This window comes from Notamacropus eugenii, chromosome 7 (genome assembly GCF_028372415.1).
Source record: "Notamacropus eugenii isolate mMacEug1 chromosome 7, mMacEug1.pri_v2, whole genome shotgun sequence".
NCBI lineage: Eukaryota > Metazoa > Chordata > Mammalia > Diprotodontia > Macropodidae > Notamacropus > Notamacropus eugenii.
The window spans coordinates 34,385,131-34,404,128 of record NC_092878.1 but is presented as its reverse complement, the minus strand read 5'-3'; positions in this window follow the sequence as shown (position 1 = coordinate 34,404,128).

Here is an 18,998-nt window from a genome sequence, read left to right as displayed (position 1 = left end):
GGTATAGATACTACAGTCAATTGGGTACAGAAATCTATGTTCCGCTACAAAACAGGGGGAAAGGGGAAAAGGAAGGAGATAAAAGGGAGGGCAGACTCGGGGAAGGGGTAAGCAGAATGCATGCCCTATCAGGTTGAGGGGGAGGGGAGAGATGGGGAGAAAATATGAAACTCAAAATCTTGTGGAAATGAATGTTGAAAACTAAAAATAAATTAATTTTAAAAATTTTTTTAAAGAACCATTCCTAGTACATGGTAGACACTTGATTAAAAAAAAATGAAGTGAATGCAGAGTGTAACTTGCCTTGATTCTGACGTGCAGTTGTACAGAAAGTACATTGAGTTAGGCCCATACATTTAAGTTCACATATTTTTAAGCATTTCAGGTGAGTCAAGAATAAGAGAACACTACATCTGAACTGGTTAAAAGAAAAAGAACACACACATACTCAAGTATAGAAATACATTTAACCCAACAGGGAAATAGGAAAGAAAAGGGAGAGAGGAAACTAGAGAATAAGTTATGAGAGTGATTAATCATAAACAAACTCTAAGGATATATAAAAATATTTATACTTCTTTTTGAGGTGGCAAAGATTAGGAATCTTAGGGAGGTACTTATAAATTGGATATTATGGGACATAAATGTGATGGAAGTCTACCAAGCTATAAGAAATGACAAAAGGGATGGTTTCAGAGAAACTTGAGAAGATCTGTATGTTCTAATGCAGAGCAAATTGAACAGAACCAGGAAGACCATTTATATCATGACAACAATATGATCAAGGTCAACAACTCTGAAAGAATTGAGTTCTTATCAGCTTGATGACCAACCACAATTCCAGAAAACCAAAGATGAAACATAATCTCCGCCTCCTCTGAGAGAGGTGAAGGACTCAGAGAACAGAATTTTGAACACAGTCATTGCAGACATTTATTTTTGATGGACTATACATATCTGTAACAGGGCTTTCTTTTCTTTAGTTCTTATTTGGGGGACTGGTTGTGGGGGGAGGGTGAGAAGAAGGAGTTTTGCTAATTGAAAAAATAAAGTATAATTTTAAAAAGCAATAGGAGACAACATGGCGTCACATTTTAGGAATTGCATAGCGCTTTCAATGTTCTCAAGCTTCTACTTATTACAAAAGCCCTTTTTATTAATTATTCATTTTAAAAATACATGTAATGACTTTATATCATAGTCATTTCTGGATATAACCTTCCATCCATCACCTCCCTACGGAATTGAACCCTCCCCCCTAAGATAGTTGAAAATAACTGATAAATGATTATGTCTTAGATTATTTTAGATTCTGTCCTAGCCTTTTACAAGGAGGTAATTGACTCAGTAGAACAAAAATACAACTTCTCCCCAACAAGGCATTTCTCCAAGATATTTTAAGATTATACACAGTTCCCTGATAGATGCATCCACAAAGACTGTTGAGGCCAATTTTCCACTAAAGTTCTATTCCTAATATGGAGATGACCCTGCGGTTCTCAAAGGCTACGCTAGCAGACAATAGTTAGTTGGTAGTTCATATCAGTAGAATGGACTTTTTTAAAAAACATGGATTGTTTTATTTTTATCTTTGTATCCTCAGCACCATTCCTGGTACAGAGTAGACATTTGATTAAAAAAAAAATAAAGTTGATGCAGATTGCTTTTCAGCTTATCATGAGCATTATAAGATGACATGACAAAGTATTCCTTAAAATATTTCTTACTTTTTATTAGTAACAGTAGTATGTTAAAAATAAAACATAGCAGAATAGCACTAGATTACTCAACCATATCTTTTTATTTCTCCTGTCCACTTCCTATTCTGGGTTCTTTGTGTCTCTAAAGCAGATTACTCAGGAAAGACTCAGCCTGTACTCCATCAACTGAAAGTCACTCTGGAGGTCTAGCCAAAAAGCCTCTTTTTATAGTGAGAACATTGAGATGAAATTAAATTTGCCTGTGGTCCCATATTAACTATTAACTATATATGCTACCTATTTATAAATATAACTGTCAGCTACATTAACTAACTAGCTAATTAACTGATGGCAAAAGTAACATCAGGACCCTAATTTCTCAGTCTTATTTCCCCTTTATCATGTCAGATAGACTTCTGTAGCTGATCATAGTGACCAGCTGTGACTAAGGAATAGCAAATACAATTTGAGCTAAGAAAATCAGCCAAGGTTTTCTATCGATTTTGACATCCAGATAAGACCAATAAGGTAGGATTCTGACTTGTAGTTTGCCTTTTCTTTTGGGACCATGGAATCTGTCACACCGGCAAAATCACAAACAGGATTGTCACAAATATTACAAAGTCAGCCCTGTGATTTAGCAGCTAAAAAAAGGCAAGTGTGGAGCTATTTATAAGGCACTGAAGTAATTATCCTGCTATACTGAGCCAGAGAACATTATTGCCCCTCAGCCAAGTTTGGGGTTTTCAAGTGTTCAGGGGATACTTCCCTTGATATACCCTGAAATTAATGTCTACCCTGTGACTTCTCATACATGACAACTGCCCAGAGAAATATGGCATATTTGGCTGCTCCTTTAAGTAGTCCTTTGGAATGCTCAGAAACATGTATCTGGATCAGGAAAACCTCATTTAAAGAGCTTTACAAATTCATATTCATTAATATAAGCAAAATTCATCCATATTCCTAGGAAGCATGATTTCAGTAGAGCAACTAGGTGGTACAGAGTCAAGAAGACTCATCCTCCTGCGTTCAAATGTGGCCTCAGATACTTAACAACTGTATGATCCTGGGCAAGTCACTTCACCCTGTTTGCCTCAGTTTCCTCATCTGTAAAATGAGCTGCACAAGAAAATGACAAATCACTCCAACATCTTTGCCAGGAAAACTCCAAATAGTGTCATGAAGATTTGGACATGACTGAACAACACGGCTGTAGTACTTGTTAATTCTATCTGACATTCACATTAACGAATGATACTAATGACAGTGTTTACTCTCCTTCATGAGAACCCAGCTGAAAATTTCATCAATCTTTCTGAGTGGAGCATTTACAGAAGTTGTTGCTTGATTAGAAGCAGCAGCTGGTCCTGCAGAGCCTGCCTGGTACTAAAGAAGAGCAGTTTTAAGGTCTCCTTGGACCACACCTTCAAACAACGTAGCACAGCTCTGAATGACTAAAAAATAGCAACAGTGGTAGGCAAAACAAAGGGGCAAAAAACCAAGGCCAGTGGTATGCTCTGAGGGGGCACCATCTTGTCTCATTTTTTTTTCTGTCACCCTGAAGTTCCACATTAAGATTCATTCTTTCCTTCAGGATTAAGGCATTCTCCCCAGTTAAAATACTAATTTCCCTAGAGAGCATTACTTATCATTTATCATTCACACTTTAGTATGAATTAGTCAAGACACTGGACTTATTTTGCTGACAGTCCAGAGTGTATTATTCAAAATACTGGTCATCACCTGGGGGTGATGTAATGCTAATTAGAGAGTTAAAGCTCTTCCCCACCCATTGTTTAGGGGAGGCCTGCACCTTTTGTTAATTTCTAATGCTCTGGTTCTTAAGGGTTGTGATGCCCTCTGGCTCTGAAAAGTGTATATATACTCTGAGGTGAGGTTTTGCTTTGGAGCTTACTCATTGGAAGTGTTTGTTAGGCCAGAGAAGACTCTGGGTTGCCGTTAAGGAACACCTCCCTGGCTTTGAAAACCCAGATGTTGGTGCTTCTCTCTCTGGGACCTACATGTGTATGGTCAGACAGTTATCTGTCTGTTGATCTGTGATATATGTATTACTTACAGTCAGATAGTTGGAAACCCTATCTGTTGGTTGATCTTTGTTTCTCTGTTTATATTTTCTCTGAAGTCCAGGGTGCTGACTTTTTCTCCTGATCTTGGTGAATAATATCTGTGCTTAATTAAAATGATTGTTGACCCCCTCAAAAGTTGCCTTCCTTTTAGAAAAGCAGATCTAAGAACCTGTACAGCAGGCCCTCCTGTGTATGCCAGGGTCTTTACCGTTACAGGTGATTAGGTAGAAGTAAAGGGAAAGACAACTAAGGGAAGCTGAAGGGGAAATATGATGATTCAGTCCTGTTCAGGCTTTAGGCCATGCTGAGCTCTGTCAGGTTTCCAGGGCACCAGGTTCCTCTTTGGAACCCATCCAAAGTACCTTGCTCCAGAGCTGTCACCTTCAGTGGTTTACTAAATTACTCTGATTACTCACTCTCAACCTAAGGCATTAAAGCCCCTTGCTTTAGTCCTTGAATTTGTTTGTTTAAATTCAGAGATCTGCCACACTGATCCCAGATGACATTTCCTTGTCTCCTACACCTGATGGGATGATATATCAGATATTCTGATATCTGCCTTTTCTTTCCCTAATACAACTTGTTTCCATGTATTCCAGATGACAATTACAATTCCTAGCATTAATTTATAAGGGAAAAAAGCATATACAAATTTAGAAATAACATATCAAGATAAGGTAATGGGGAGCAGTATATGTGAATATTTTTCTGCTCCCTCAAATAGAAGTGAGAGTCAGCGGATATAGAATGTTGAATATACTGTTTGTCATGAATGATCCTTTGACTAGTTTTGCAGAACTATATTTTTCCTCTTTCATTTAAAATCTTCATTACAAAACAAGGTTTATTGGATCAGAGTGATGGAAGGGATATATTCATAAATGAATGTGATATAAAAATAAAAGACATTAATAAAATAAGACTTTTAAAAATTATACTCAGGGTTTTATCTAAGCAGATAAGTTGTGAGTTTTCTTATTTCTACGAACAGCGTGATTATGTGATGGTGCACAGACAATAAGATGAGCCAAATTTACATTATTCCTGAGACCACACCTAGGCCATGTTTCAGAATTCTGGGTGGGAAATAAATGGAAGTTACAGTAATAAAAAATTAAATTAAAGAGATTCATCCAACACTAAGCCACCAATTTGTCCTTTCCCTCCATCTTACATAGTCTACCAATAGAAAAAATAATATGGAATGCATCCTGTTGAAATTCAAAGGGAAAAAGGGAAAGGACACAGTAATTGTAGTGATAATAGTAATAATAAAAATAATAGCTAGCATTTAGATAGCACTTTAAGATTTATAAAGTGCTTGAGATACAGTATCTTATTTGACCTTTGCAACAACCCTGTCAAATAGGTGCCATTATTATCTCTATTTTACGCATGAGGAAACTGAGGCTGAGGGAGGTTAAGTGACTAGCCTAGGATATACAGTAAAGGTCTAAAGCAGAATATAAACTTTGGTCAAGTCAGCAAGTATTTAAAAATTTTTTTCATAGTATTTTACTAGTTTCCCCCAGTTACATGTCAAGAAATGTTTTAGTATTCATTTTTACAATTTTTTGAGTTCCAGATTTTTTTCCTCCTTCCCTTCCCCTATTCTAAAAATGGTAGGCAGTTTATACATATGCTGTCTATCATGTGAAAATATTTCCATATTAGTGACAGTTGTGAAAGAAGAAACAGATAAAAAAACACAAGAAAGAAAAAAGTAAGTGGAGAAAATATGCTTCTATCTTCATCCAGAGTCCATCAGGTCCTTATTTGGGTATGGAGAACATTGTCCTTCATGAGTCTTGGATCACTGTGTTGCTCAGAAGAGCCGAGTAATTCGTAGTTGGTCATCACACAGTGTTGTTGATACTGAGTACAATGTTTTCCTGGTTCTGTTCATTTCACTTTGTTTCAGTTCATACAAGTCTTTCCAGGATTTTCTGAAATCTTCCTGTTCATTATTTCTTATTGACTTTAGCATTCCATTACATTCATATACCACAGCTTCAACAAGCATTTATTAAATGCCCACTATGTGCAAGGCATTATGCTAAGCCTAGCTCTTCCTCACTCCAAGTCTAGCAACTTTCTCCACTGTACCACATAAAAATAACTAGAATGACTGAGTATGTTAAGAGCAACCACAGATCTCCAAGGGAATTTTTACGAACATCTCCAGCTACTTTAATTCCAATTGGTAAATTCAAAGATGTCCAGGATCCCCTTACCCTAGACTGAGATATTTGTAAAGGGCACCAACTCCCTTTGTCCTCTAAAGCATAAAAGTGTGAACCAAACCCTACCTTCTAAGGTCATTCAGTTCAGTTTACATCCTGGTGAAACTGACTAGTTCCTAAGCAGACCTCACGTGTGCAATGGCATGTCCCGGACTGAGATAAAAGGGAACTTGGATGTCTTTATTACACGCCATGCCTTTGTTATAACTTTCATTTTAACTTCAATAAATTACATCTGTGTTAAATTTCATAGGATCCTGAGCATTCTCTTCTATCCAAAAACCTGTTTCAGAATACACTAAATAATTTACATAAAGTGCTTTGTACACCAATAAAGTGCTATTAAAAAGCAGTGGTCAGAATGGAACAGCTTTTAAGTAGTCAGGTTAGAGTTATGAAAGCCACCTTAGAATGCCCCCCAGAGGCCAAATGACCGTTGCAAAAAGACCTTTGATGCCCTTTATGACTCTAGATAGTTCCATCTGTGCCAGGACCTAGAGTTCCTAAGCAATCAGAATCCCATTTTACCAGGAAATCCTCTATCTAACCGAGAAAGCTGTACTTTGGGGCCAAGGCTCTCTCCTGAGAGTTGACCCAAATCTCCTTTCTGGGCAGGGCTATCAAAGGGCTAGTGACCCAAAACCACCCAAGGTACTGGCAGCTCCTAGTACAGCCGACAGTTTCTTGAGGTTTCTGGGACAAAACTATTCAAACAATAGTTATCTCTGGAACAGGATAGCGAACAGGAGATGAAAATCCACATTAAAATGAGGCAATTGTGAATCAGAACTGTTGTTATAAAAACAACAAACACACCCAGACCTTGGGCAGCACTATTCTCCAATTGCTCAGTCTTCCAGGGAGAATTTAAATGGGACCAAGTTCGTTTTAGGGTTCTGCTTGAAAGCATTATAAGATCATTCGTAAAACTAAACTATGACTTGATAGTCCCGAGGGATGCTTTTTAACCTTGCAAGCTAGAATGACAAAATTGCTAAGGTAGAAAGTGTGAAATACAAAAGCCCTCAGGACCATACCTCCATGTTCTTTCAGCTAAAGACGTACCCTTCCCAGACAACGGGGACAAATTGGTTTACCCAAAGAGAGTCAAGCTTACAAAATACCAGCAGCAGCAGCAGTAATGCATAGCAAAATAGGAGAAAAGAGAAGAGAGGAAAAGACAGGAGAGGAAAGGACAGGAAAGGAGAGAGGAAGGGAAGAGACGAGAAGTGAAGAGGGAGAGGAAAGACATGCCCCTTGGTCACTTGCTTCACAGTCCAGGAGAGACAATCTATGATGCTTCTTCCAATTGAGATGCTACAGTCCCATATGCCTGGCCACCCCCGGGAAACACTGTTTTTCATACAGTTAATCAGATTTTTGTATAGCTTCTGGATATCTTCCCTTACGGCCAAGCTGTCTCATGACTATACTCTTCTGGAGTCCCAAACTTCATGCTCCCACAATCATTCCCTTTCAACCAAAACCTGTGGAGCTGTGCTAGAAAGCCCCTTTCTCCAGGGAGCTATCTCACTGTTTGCATGGAAGACTGTAGAGGGGCCGCCTTTGTAAAATGAGATTAAATCAGATGATCTCTATGGAGATTTCTAGCTCTAAAATTCTGTAATACTTAAACTCCTTGTGCTGGCTTCCTCATCAATCCAATCTATCTTATAGAATTATTGTAAGAATCAGAAGATACAATGAATGTAAAAGCACTTTTGAAAAGTTAAAGATAAACAAACAATTAGAATTAATAGTGTACTTTTTTAAAACAGCAAGTTTTATGCATGAGATTTGCAATTTCCTTTTTTTCCATTCATTATGTGAAAAAATGTTCATGTTTGTCAATTTCAGAGTAACAAAAAATAAAATAATTTTAAAAGGATATACCAGAAAAACTCCAAAAGGATAAGGGACCTAAATGTGAAAGATTACATCATAAAAAAGAAAAGGTAATTGAAGGTAGTAGCACATACAGCTAAAGAATTCTTCATTAACAAAGGTAAAGAATTCTTAATTAACAAAGAACAGAGAAGATTATGGAAAATAAAATAAGCAACTTTGATTATATAAAATTGAAAAGATAAACAAAATTAATGCAGTTGGAGTTAGAAAGGAAACTGTGAACTGGGGAAAATCTTTGCAGCAAATATCTCTGATAAAGGTCCAGTATCTAAGACATCTGGGAAATTGATACAAATTCAGAAGAGCAATTGTTTTCCCCCAAGATATAAGTGGTCAAAGGATACCAACATTTTCCAAAAGAAATAATCCAAGCTTTCCAATTCAAATAAATATTTATAAGATAAATGCACATTAAAATAACTCAGATTTCACTTCACACCAACAGATTGGGAAAGATGACAAATGTAAAAAAAAAGGTGAATGAGAAAAGGAGGAATTGTGAGAGGACAGACATACTAATGGACTGATGGTCAAGTAATGAATATATGATTCTGGAAAACAATTTGGAACTATACCCCTAAAGTCACAAAACTGTATGTTCTTTTTTAACCAGTGATACCATTGCAAGGTACATACCATCAAAGAAGTTTTAAAAAACTGAGGCAAAGATTCCATATATAAAGAGTTATGTTGTTCAGTTCTTTTCAGGTGTGTCTCCTTTCAGGGGTTTTCTTAGCAAAGATACTAGAGTAGCTTGCCATTTCCTTCTCCAACCCATTTTATATAAGAGAAACTGAGGCAGAGTGAATGACTGGTCCAAGGTCACTCAGCTAGTTAGTGTCTGAGGCTTGGATTTGAATCTAAACCTTCTTGACTCCACGCCTGTGCTCAATCTACTGTGCCACCTAGTGCCCAAAAAGTTATAGCAACACTTTTGTTAGAAAAATACAGAAAATAAAGTGAACAGAGTTATCCCTTCCACGTGGAGACTTTCCCCATTGTGGTTTTGATGTATAGTGTTTTGGCATAAGAAGTTAAATGGGAATTTTGAAGGAGTTTTGCAGAAGCTGCAGACAACATGCAGAGGTCAACAGACAACACAGAGTCTATGACCAAATACTTAACCCATATTTTGCAATAAGGTACTGTAATTCATTCTCTCTTTATTAAGCAGTCAAAGCAGTATCACCGTCGGGAACACCCCTTTTCCAATCTCCATGTAAGCTCTTGAGCATCATGATTGTCTTTGATCTGAGAGAGAGAAAGCGAAATGACCATCTTTTTATTTGAATGCTGGCATTGTTAATAAAATAATGTTACCCAAAAATCATGACTCTTGAAACCTTTTTAATCATTACAATTGCAATAATCTAGGCATGAGGTGATGAAGGAGGCTTCAGCTAAGGTGGTTGCTATGTGAGTGGAGAGAAGGGGTTGGATGTGAGAGATGTTATGAAGGCACCACCAGCAGGACATGACAATTGATTGTGTATGTGAATGACAGAGAATAAGGAATCCAGACAATGCAGAGATTATAAAACTGAGACATGGGAGGATGGTAGTTCCTTTGACAGAAATAGGGAAGTTTGGAAGAAGGGAAATTTTAAGAGGAGGGAGAATTAAGTTATAGGTATGCTGAGTTTAAGATGTGGAAAGACTTGTATGAACTGATGCAGAAAAAATAAAAAATCAGAAGAACAATTTACTTGAAAACCACTATAATGGAAAGGAAAACAAGTATTGAGATATTTCAGAATGTTCATTAATATAGTGATGGATCATCACTTCGGAAAACTGATGGATGCGTCGTTGGGTACCTCCTGCCTCTTGGTAGACGTCTAGAATCAGGCGTATAGAGGCAGCTAGGTGGCACAATGGTTAGAGTGTTAGGCTTGGAGTGAGAAAGACAGATTCAAATTCTGCCTCAGATACTTGTTAGCTGTGTGACCCTGGAGTAACAGAGAGTTAAAGACCTTCCCCACCCATTAATGGGACTGCCCATTAAGGGAAGCTTGATTAGGGGAGATTTGTTTTGTGGGAAGACCCATACCTTTTGTTAATTTCTAATGATTCACTGGTTCTCAAGGGTTGTGATGTTCTCTGACTCTGAAAAGTGTACAAATACTCTGAGGTGAGATTTTATTTTGAGGCTTGCTCATTGGAAGGATTTGTTTGGCCAGACAGGACTCTGGGAAGCCGCTAAGGAGCCCTCTGGCTTTGAAAACCAAGTTGTTGGTGCTTCTCTCTCTGGTAACTATGTATGGATGTAATGGTCAGACAGTTGGAAGCCCTGTCTGTTGGTCTTGATTTCTCTGTTTGCATTTTCTTTGAAGTCCAAGATGCTGACTTTTTCCCCTGAACTAAGTGAATGATACATGTGCTTGATTAAAGTAGATTCTTGACCCCTCAAAAGTTGCTCCTCTTTTAGAAAGCAGATCTAAGAACCTGTACGGCAGATCCTCCTGTGTATGCCAGGGTCCTTGCTGTTACACCTGGACAAGTCTTTTTGTTTCTGTTTGCCTCTGTTTCTTCAACTGTAAAATGAAAATAATAATAGTAGTACCTCCCTCAAAAGGCTGTTACGAGGATCAGATGAAACAGTCTTGGTAATGAAGTACTTAGTATAGTAGCTGACACTTGGTGGGCACAGTACAAATGCTAGCCATTGTTAGAATAAGACACGCATTGCCAGTCATGACTAATGTGGTAAGACTTTTTCCTTGACAATACTTGTTATAAGGGAACAAAGATTATGGGAGAGGGGGGCAGGAAGGAAGCAATATGAAGTTAGTCCTAAGTGCCAGATATAACAAAAAGAGCCTATGAGTGAATGTAAATAAGGTATTTACTTTGATATTTTCATTTCAACTAACTTTCTGGGATACGGAGGCTAGCCTAGAAGTAAGCACTTGCTATGTGGTAGGCAATGCACTAAGCACTAGGGATACAGAAAGAGGTAAGAGTCTCCACCCTCAAGGAGGGTGTAATTTAATGGGGGAGACACCTAGCAAACAAACACATACAAATAAGCTCCAGGAAGGATAAATAGGAAATAGTTAAGAGAGAGAAAGCACTAGAATTAAGAGGGGTTGGGAAAGAGAAGAATAGAAGCAAAGGGATATGCTAGATATTTAGTATCATGGTTCTTTCAATTCCATATTTCTGTGAATTTTCTATAATCTATTCTCCATCCCCAGCTATGTACCAGACTGTCATACTTAGGTGGGAAGACTTCGGAGAGGAAAAATAAATTGGGGGAGGGGGGTCAGTTAGGACTAAGTGATGTGACAGATTCATTCATTCTTTCTTCCAACAAATTGTTATTAAATACCTACAATGATCAAAGCATCATGCTCAGCCCTGGTGGAAGATACAAAGATTAACGGAACATGGTTCCATTTTTTTCGCACATGATCATCACAGAAATAAGGGTTGTGGTTTTCTTTCATTCTCAGTGTGGTGTTGGAGGGTGTTTGAAGGGGAGGACGAGGATGACTTTAGCTGATTAAAAAAAAATTAAATATAATTTTAAAAGTAGAACATGGCCCCTGACCTCAAGGAGTTTACAATCAAATGAGAGTGATGACAGAAGACTACAAAGCAACATGTAAGAGAAGGTCGTTCTTAACCTGGGGTCCATAAACTTGTTTTTATAATATTTTGATAACTGTATTTCAATGTAATTGATTCCCTTTGTAATGCCATGTGTTTTATTGTATTCTCTTAAAGATATTATTCTGAGAAGGGGTCTATAGATTTCACCAGACTGCCAAAGGGAGTCATGACACAATATATGGTTAAGAATCTTTGTTGTAAATACTAGAGGAATTCTATGCCTTGTTCCAATTCTTATAAAAGGAATTTATAACTCTTTAATACATTTATCATGTAAAGTTGTATATATTATTGTTATCTGTGCTTGTGACTTTTTGTTTGTTCTTTGTAAAGATCTCAGTGAGGCAGAGTTGCACAAAGTCATTGGCCTCATTCTTCCAGAGTCTTCCAGAGTCATTGAAGTCCAGGGGGAGGACAAAAATCAGGATGACTGGCAAAGGCTCGGGATATAGTGGATGACCTTGGTATCTTCAATGTCTGAGCTCCATGGCACTTGCTTTAGCTTCCTTCATGGCCATTGGAACAAATTGTTCTCGTCTGCCCTTTCCACTGAGGGAAGTCTTCTTAAACTTGAGGTAAACATCTCCCTAAGTCCCTGACTGGGGCCTGTTGGTTACCCTCAACCTGATTTATCCAGTCTCCTTAGACACTTTTTACCAGCATGTGATCACTATGCATGCTACAGCTTTTTGGAGTCACAGATAAGAGTTGAGTGGGCACCAAAGGTGGATGAGCATCCCTGAAAATGACTCAGCCAGCCCTCACACCAAAGGTGCCAGTCTTTCCTCAACATTCCATACACATCATTTAAGACTCCCCTACTGGATTATAAACTACATGAGGACAAAGATGGTCTTAGCTAAATTTTGTGCCTTCCCCAGTATCTGAAAACATAGTTGTCAAATGAAACAAGGAATTTAGAGAGGAAAATTCTCTAGCCCTGCTTCTACTACTAATTTTCAATGGGATGCTAGGCAGATTAGTTCAGCCAGTCAACCAGCATTTATCAAGAGCTTAATTTGTGTCAGGCACAGGAAATACAAATAAGAGTGCAAAGAAAGGCAGTTCCTTCCCTAAGGAGGGGAATAGGAAGTAAGATAGAATGGGGGAAGTAGGTGGTTAGGGAAACAGGGCAGGGTAAGGATGGTAGAGAAAAAGGCTGGAGTACTGTAGCCTGGAGAGGAGAGAGATATTGTTGGCCTGGGAACCTCCTTAAATGGAAGTTCTGGAAGTCTTAATCAGAGGGTGAAGCCCAGGGACATGTGGTGCTTCCATTAGTGTGAATTCAAAGCCCTTCACTCTTCTACAGTGAAGAGCTTTCTGGGGCATAGTAGAGAGAGTCAGTGAGTTCAACCCTCTTGGGCCTCAGTTTAACCATCTATAAAATGACAGGGTTGGTTTGATCATCTTTAAGATGCCTTGAGCTCTGATGATCTTTCGTTGACGCTTTTCTGATCATGTTCTAGAGCTGGGCTGTTGCCAGTCATCTCAACTTATGTCCTTCCACTGGACTCTGGAAGACAGAGTGAAACTGATGACTGCACAGCTCTGCCTCACTTAAACCCAATTCACTCGCAAGTCAAGACATCACCTTCCTGGTGTCATTGGTCGTCTTCGAGAATGAAGGAGGAACAACAACCGTCTAGATCTAGGTTCTTAACCTGAGGTCCATGGAAAAGAGGTTAGGTGGTCTATGAACTTTAAAATATATTTGATAACTGGATTTCATTATATTTAGTTACCTCTGTAATCTTGTATGTTTTATTTTGCCCACTGAAAAACATGATTCTGAGAAGGGATCTGTAGGCTTCATCAAACTGCCAAAGGGGTTCATAACACAAAAAGAGGCTAAGAATCTAGACTAAGAAACCTAGGAGGATGTCTAGCCTGCCTAGCTCATCTATGGAATCTCATAATGTGCTCAAAGATTTATTTTCAGCTCTGCCATTGTTCAGTTGAAAGTATTTTTCAAATCTGCTCTGGGGTGAGTTCTATGTAACAGGAATAGACACAAAGGACCTCAAGAATCCTGAGTTACCATAGGCTCAAACCAATGCAGCTGCCGTGGTGAATAGCTTATCAAACTCATTTACACCATTGGTCTTCTTGCCCTTGGACAATTCAAGGGTTCCCTTTTAGTGTCACCAATGGAAGGGGATTCAGGGGAGGAAAGTGAAATTCAAATGGGTCATTCTATATGTGTGTTAGAAGCACTGCCTGTCCCAGAATGGAGGAAAGATCAAAGTGGTCATTTAAATGAGATTTGGCGTTGACCTACCAATGTTGATGACACATAGCTAGCTAGCTCCAGCTTACTAAGCGGTGGATACAGGATGTTGGACCTGGAGTCTGACGCTGCCTCCGACGCTATTGTGCGACATTAGCTAAACATTCTAAGATGCAGTTTCTTCATACAGAAAAATGAGGATAGTTATGCCTTAGTTCTAATACCTATTTGAGAGGTCTGTTAGGAGAATAAAATGACATAATGTCTATAATGCGCTTTACTAACTTTAAGGAGCTGTATAAATGGTGTGTTTTTATTATTGTATATAACTCTACCCATCCCAGCCTTCAATTTATAACTCCAGTTATAAACTTGGAGTTTCAATGCTGGATTGGATGGAGTCCATGTTATACAGTGCAATGATCCATGGATTTGGATCCAGAAAGCCTTGGTTTGAATTCTGGCTCTGCTTATTCCTAACTAAACTGTGCTAATGGCTTGTAGCTGCTATACTAAGTAAATAACTATTTTACAATTAAAGAAATTGAGGCAGACAAAGATGACTTGCCCAGGGTCACAAGTTAACTTGAGTAGATCATCCATCCTTTCTGTTTACTTACTAGCAGTGATAATGGCCAGCATTTGTATAAGGTTTTAAGGTTTTTGAAGCACTTTACATACATTAATTCACTTGGTCCTCACAATGATCCTGTGCAGTAGACGTCATTATTATCCCCATTTTATACTTGAGGAACCTGAGTCTGGGAGGGAGAGAGTGAACAGGCATTTGTTAAGTGAGTGCTATGTTCCAGGCACTGTGCTAAGAACTTTACAAATCTTATCTTATTTGATCCTTACCCCAACCCTGGGAGGTAGGTGCTATTATTATCCCCATTGTACAGTTGAGGAAACTGAGCCAGATAAAAGTTAAGTAATTTGCCCATCATCATATACAACTAATACATGTCAGGTTGGATTTGAACTCAGATCTCCCTGCCTCCAGCCCCAGTTCCCTATCTACATAGCTGTCTCTGGATGAAGTTAAATGACTTGCCCAGGGTCACACAGACATTGAAGTACCTGAGGCAGGATTTGAACTAAGTCCTTCACTCAATCTATTGGGCTACCTAGCTATCTAAATGAATGTAAAATGAAATGCAAGATTAGTTCTCAAGATCATTTTAGCAATAAATACTGTGATTTGGTCTTCCTGCTAACTCTGCAGTGAAGTAGGGTACCATCTTCTCTCTCCTCTAGCTCTTCTACCCTTTAGATACCCAGTACTCGCAGCCATAGCCCAAACCACTCTGAGGAAGGGCCTTGTATTTTTGGTTTCAATACCGTAATATTTTCTGTTATTGGCTTAGCCTTCATCTTAAAATTGTGGACCAAGATTCAAACCCTCCAGTTTTAAATCCCATCCCAGTGGCCAAATGAGGCAATAAGTACCTGTACCATTCATTTTTGCGTTCTACCTTAAACCTCCAAACCTTGCCAGACAATACCACCATTGGTTTGCATAGATAACTTTCAGTTCTATGTATCTAGTTTTCATTTCACCCTTAAGTTTATAGTCTAATCTGGGAACATATATTAAAAAGGCAATAAAAAAATTAGCCTAGTGAAATTGAACTACATCATTATAATAAGGAAGTTAAATAAAGGAATAATCCGAATGGGACTGTTAAGCTTGCCATTTGAGAGTGCAGAGAATGCTCCTAATTTTAATACTTCCCCCACTGAGGACTGAAATTCTGTCATTAACTCTTAATTCCTTTGGGTAAAGCCTTGACCTGTATAAGAATGAAAATAGCCTTGAGAGGGTTAAAGCATTAACAGGAATTGATCAGGCTCCTTACGTCCCTCCAATGAATGACTGGGGTAATACCAAATCACTGAGCTCACCCAGGAGGCTGGAGATTCAGAGAGGAAAGAAAAGGATGCAGAAAGAAGGAATTTAAGTGAATATTTGGTTTGGAGGAGAAGGGGGAAGTATGTCCTTTGATTCCAATGAAGTTGTAAACTTCTCCCAGTGTCATCACCTTCCTTTGTTCACCCCTCCTGCTTGCATAAAAGAATATTCTATTCACAGCTGGGCCTCAGTCTCCCCACACCTGACCAGGGTCCTAAGTAAAGCTTAGGTTTATTAGGGGGTGACATAACTCATAATCAATGAAAAATAATCATTTGCTAAAAGCCTATTTTGTGCCAGGGATTGTGCTAGGTGCTGGAAAACAAAGAAAAAATTCAATTTCCATGAAATTTTACATACACACACACACACACACACACACACACACACACACTTCTGGTAAAGCATAGCAGAAATTATGACTGCCGTTTCTTGCCATCAAATGCACACTTGTCAATGTTTTGTGTTTAGATTTTCTTTTGAGGGTAGGAAATAAATACCTACCCCATTCATATAGTACATTGGGTACCTTTATACTTCTCCCTTTGGGGACAATACACACACACCTACACATATAAAGTCTAACAATAGGAACTCCTACTGGGTTCAAGGGATTAGGATACTTATCCCTTTCTCTTCTTCCCCAGTAAGGAACTCATGCCCTGAACCAGTCAAACCATCCTCTTCCTGGTGGCCACCTACTCCAACAACACTATAGTAACTGCCAAGGATTCCTCTCCTCACCACAAGTCATCTCCAACCAAAGGGCTCAGGACTGCTGAATTTTAGAAGCCCACAAGATGACCTTTAAGTCTTGGACCTGTCCCTCTTGTTGGGATTAATACTAGTTTATCTAAACTGAGAAAGACAAAACATGAAGAGGTACCCCTAAACCAGATATCTCTGATTTGGGCAAGACATGTGCTTTAACTGCCATATGCTTATGACAGCTGGGGAGGGAGGGGTTTGGAAATATGTTGAGCAGATCCTCCCACTCCCATCCCCACCCCTCCTTCATGGGAAGTCTTAGGGATATGTGAGGCCCCTTGAATTGTTGAAAGAAGAAAAGGGCAGTGATGGGGTCACTCCTTATTTTTAAAGGTCTTCTGAGTTACTGACTTTTCCTGCTCAGAGGTCAATAGGGAGCTTGCCTCATCATATCAAAGTCCCTTCAGTGCTGAGTCATGAGCAGGGCTAGCTGGAATCAGAAAGGGAAGTTCTGGGCATACTCTGTTCAAACCCACCTCCCTTCCCCAATTTCATAAGCAAAAACTAAATACAAAGTTAAGCAGCTTAGGGATGTGGGGGTAACAACCAAGGACTCATCCAGGAAGCAGAATTTGAGCTGAAACCAAATACTCCACAATGAAATGATCAGGAAGAGGGCTATGTAATATCTGATTTTCTCTGTCAATAGCTGACTCCAGCTAATCCCCCTCCCCAACAACCCCCAGCCTGATGAAGATGTTCCAGTAACATTTCCAAGGATGTACATTGCTTGGATGAGCCCTCACACTCAGATTACAAACTTCTCTGTGGAAAGAGGTTGTAAAGCTGTTAAAAACAAAGCACGTTTTTTACACCCAAAAAAACCTCAAGTCCTCTCACAAATCCTAGTATGATGAGTACACAAGTTCTCCCACAAATCCTAACAAGTACTGAAGTGGGCATACTTCATAGGCACCAGACACCACTAAAATATTTGCCAGCTTTTGCCTTGTGTGCTTTGAAATGTGCTTAGTAACAGTAAAAATATTCCCTGTTCTAATATGGGGAGGGGGGGTTGCAGAGGATGCTATGAAAAAATCAAGGGATACATTCCTGAAAGTTGTAAGCTGTTAGCATAAGCTATGTATTTGTAGATGTGTTGATCTCATTTTAAAAAAAATCTTATCTTTCATTTCAAAGGGCACAGAACATCAGCACAGAGAAATCAGATTTATGGGAGACTGACTGGGTGTTTGTAAAGGCAGACAACAGGTTTTTATGCAGGAATTTTGTGTTGATGAAACCTAGACATGGTTAAAGGGGAAAGAAGAAACAGTGAAGGTGTTACTAAGGCCCAGTAGCCTCCGCGATGTTTCCTACCTTGAGGTACAAGTTGAGGTACAAATCTGGGAGATTGCCTTTCCTTTCCTTAGCCCTATCTAATTTCCTCTGCCCCAGCCTTCTCCCTCTACCTCTCCAATCTTTCTTCCAAAGCTGAGTGAAATGATCTTTAGGACCCTCCAATGAGGTGTCAAGTGGGAGGCATTACATCATCAGGATCGGTTCTCATTGGCTCATGCTACTCTGCAGGAACAGCCCCTTGGCTTCAGGCTTCTGAAAGCCACTTCCCTATTTACTTAAGGTGAAGCTTCTTAGCTAGTACCTGCTTCTTATCTTAAGCTCTCCCCAAATACCTAAAAGTTGTGCCTAATAGAAGGCAAACAGCCAAAGTGCCAGGTGCCTGGCAAAACAGCCAAGCCACAAAACGGGATGGTTCTGGTTTCTTTGAAAAAATTCCTGGGGGCATCAGTTTTCTGTGTCTTAGAAAGGCCTTCCCAAATACTCAGTGATCCAGTGACATTGGTTCTTTGCTGTGACTCGCACAAGCTGCTCCATCTTCCAACTCCCAGGGTTTTCACTAGCTGTCCCTCATGCTTAGAAGGGGCTCCCTCCTCATTCCTGACCCTTGACATCCATTAATCCCAGCTAAAATCTCACCTTCTACAAGAAACTTGTCTGGATCTCCCTTAATGCCTTTGTTCTGTGATTATCCCCAGTTCATCCTGTTTATATGTTGTTTATATTATATGGTTGTTGTGTATGTTGTCTGCTCCATTTGACTGTGAGCTCCTTGAGACCAGGGACTGCCTTTCACCTTTCTTTGTAACCCCACTGCTTAGTAAAGTCGGTGCTTAATAAATGCCTGTTGTATTTGCTGTGCACCTAATGGGCTTGCAAACTTGCTTCCTGCAGTTTATTAGGGGAAATTTTCACCTTGTGCTTAGTAGTTCCCTTCTGCACTGTTCCTGGTATGTCTAACAACTGTCTAACGTCACTAATTTTCCTCTTTTGTGTACTCATATTAACCTAATAATAAGAACCAAGCTCCTAGGCCCAAGAGTCTGCAGCAGTTATCTGCCTCCTTCTGGCCCCAAGCAGACAGTCAAAACTAGGTTCAGACCTAGGGAAACCTGCTCAATTCAAAGAGGGACCAGACTCCTTCTCTACCACTCTGGCTTTCTCCCTTGGGAGACAATACTCTTTAGTAGAAAGACCATTGGTTCTGAAGACAGAACATCTGAGTTCAAATTCTAT